This window comes from Rhinoderma darwinii, chromosome 9, assembly GCF_050947455.1.
Source record: "Rhinoderma darwinii isolate aRhiDar2 chromosome 9, aRhiDar2.hap1, whole genome shotgun sequence".
In the NCBI taxonomy this organism is placed as follows: domain Eukaryota; kingdom Metazoa; phylum Chordata; class Amphibia; order Anura; family Rhinodermatidae; genus Rhinoderma; species Rhinoderma darwinii.
Genome location: NC_134695.1, coordinates 45,396,485 through 45,399,212, shown reverse-complemented (window position 1 = coordinate 45,399,212; position 2,728 = coordinate 45,396,485). Strand labels below are relative to the sequence as shown.

Here is a 2,728-nt window from a genome sequence, read left to right as displayed (position 1 = left end):
AAGGTATTTTTTTTAATATATCTACAAAAACTCCCGGGTAACAGATGTCAAACGCAGGTGGATGGAGTTTGGTATGTCCCAATTAGGCGCAGAATACAGGACGGTAGCGATGAGACAATGAAGGGGTGAATTTATTTTACACCTCACTTTTCACACACGTCACTGGGCAGTGATTTGCAGGTATCACAGGATAATTACAGGTGAGCAGTGATTTGCAGGGATCACAGGTGATACTGGTGGCAGAGTGCTGATGAGGCCGATTGGTGCCAATCAAGCACAGGAGGGTGGAGAGTCAATGACGGGATTAATTTTTTAAATTTTAAATGCTGGGCAGTAACAGACGTCTTGGTGCACAGGAGCCTGTATGCGGCACAGGGGGGCTGGATGCGGCACAGGTGGGCTGGATGCGGCGCACGAGGCTGGATGCGGCGCACGAGGCTACCAGTCTTATAATAGGGTCACAGGACAGCTGTATAGGTCACAGGACAGCTGTATAGGTCACAGTAGATTGGCTTCTGGGTGATCCAGGGGTTAATTTATATGGTAAATTACTAATTTACTCTCTAACTAGCAATAGCTCCTTCTCTGATCGCTTCCCTGACAGAAGTGAAGCGGTCAGAGACGGAGACTACACTAAACTCCCCTCTCCAACTGTCATAATAAAGTATGATTGGCCCATCAGCACTGATGGACCAGTCACAATGATCGCCAGCCGAGGACAGCTGTGGTTGGTCCTCGGCCGGCATCCCCTGTTACTAGGCTGTCTGGGACAGCCGTATTTCGTGAAATTGAATGAGTTCTAGCTGTCAAAGTAAATTATATTAAGCTGTGATTGGTCCATCTGCACTGATGGACCAATCACAGCGATCGCCGGCCGAGGACAGCTGTGATTGGTCCTCGGCCGGCATCCAGAGTTGCTAGGCTGTCTTTAACAGCCGTCTTTTTTAAACTTCCGCTGCACCAGGATGTGCGGCGGAAGTTTAAATCGTTCGAAACGTCACACTAAGCTGTGATTGGTCCATCTGCACAGCCATCGCCGGCCCAGGACAGCTGTGATCTCGTGTCTCGGACAGCCATCTGTTTTAAACTGCCGCCGAAAATCCCGGTGCAGCGACAGTTTAAAGCGTTCACGTAACTGTACATGGAGATGCGGGAACAGACTGCATCCCATCACGTACAGTTACGTGAAATGGCGGGAAGGGGTTAAAGGTTTTTGTTCGTAAGTCTAAGACAGATCAATTGGGGATGGGTTCGTGGTTGTCTACAGGTAAGATTGGGGGTCCACATTGCCCAATGGTTATAATATCTGAGTTTTTGAGGATACATGCCACAGGGCCGCAGTTTTTGTTACATGCTAACGCTTCACCCCTTACGCGTTTTCAGTTTAATTCAGTTTTTAAATCATGTTTTAGGCATTTGGGGCTGCCTGCTCAATAATTCGGAACGCATTCTTTCCGCATAGGTGCGGCCACCGAGGCGGACGCGTTAGGTTTGGATGATAACGCTATCATGCGTTTGGGTAAATGGAGTCCTAGTAGTTTCATATCTTATGTCCGCCCTGATTTGTTGGTCGAGGAGCATGAATGTTTCTAAACTAAATACTGTGGTTGTTGGTCTCTAATATGTTTCTTTCCCATGTTTAGGCACTTTTAGCAAGTTCTGTTGTTTTATGGTTTGTCTTCAGCAGGATCAGGCAGGCCTCAGATCTGGATCCTCGGGCACTCATATCGATATCTGCAGTGTGGCGGCCGCTTGGTTCGAACTTGGGCTTGGCACAAGCTGATGTGCCATGGCACGGTTTCAGGGCATTGCGGTGGGTACAGCTGCTGCCAAAAATTGTGTCACTCAGCAGATATACAACTTCGCCAGTGGTTCTTATCATTCATGCGGGTGGTAACGATATCGGCCAAGTTAAGTTGGCGGAGCTTCTATCATTGATCCACACAGATCCCATGAGCAGCCAAAAGCCCCCCCCCCCCCCCGGACTAAAAACTTCTCTGCCTCCCTTTGAAATCAAGTGGGCGATTTTGGCCATTTTTTTGTGCTGATTCCGACGCGGTTTCTGCCTCAAAATCGATGCCAAAAACTCTGTGTGAACAGAGCCTAAGAGAGTGCTTTGCAAGGTAGCTGAAATATTGTGGCATGAACAATTACGCCACTACTAATGTGTTCTCAAGACTGGAAGTGAATGTCTGAATGTGTGGAGTAACAAAAGTTGTGGAATATTTTGTGTCCTTGTAATAATTATATCTTTGTATCACAACCAGGAAACACATCACTAATGATTGAGCTGCAGGAAAAAAACAGATAAAGGAGAAACACTTGGCCAAACCAACAATGGCCCTCTTGTATGCAATGTGAGAGAAGAAATCTGGGACATCTCTCTCATGCTTGGAATGTTCTACTTTACTTCATGTGTGTTTGTCAAATAATCAGGAATGTTCATTTTGTGTAGTTTCAATCACTTGGTAAGAGGTCTTTTTTAACTGCTAATATAGCTTATTCTTCGTTCACATCTGCGTCGGGACTCCATTAATGGATTCTGTCTAAGCTTTCCGTCAGGGGAACCCATGAACGGAATCCAAATTGAAACAAACGGAAACCATAAGTTTCCGTTTGCATCACTATTGATTTCAATGGTAACGGATCCAGTGCAAATGGTTTCGTTTGTCACCGTTGTGTAAGGGCCCCGTTGTTTTGAATGAATAGTGCAATCGACTACGGTATT

At 46.3% G+C, this 2,728-nt stretch overlaps 1 long non-coding RNA gene across 1 annotated transcript; it reads left to right on the top strand.

The window, feature by feature from the left end:
• Positions 1–998: 998 nt before the first annotated feature.
• Positions 999–2,430, top strand: LOC142660350 (uncharacterized). Its single transcript, XR_012850466.1, has 3 exons — positions 999–1,267; positions 1,685–1,813; positions 2,268–2,430. It is a non-coding gene; the product is annotated as an uncharacterized LOC142660350 (long non-coding RNA).
• Positions 2,431–2,728: the final 298 nt, after the last annotated feature.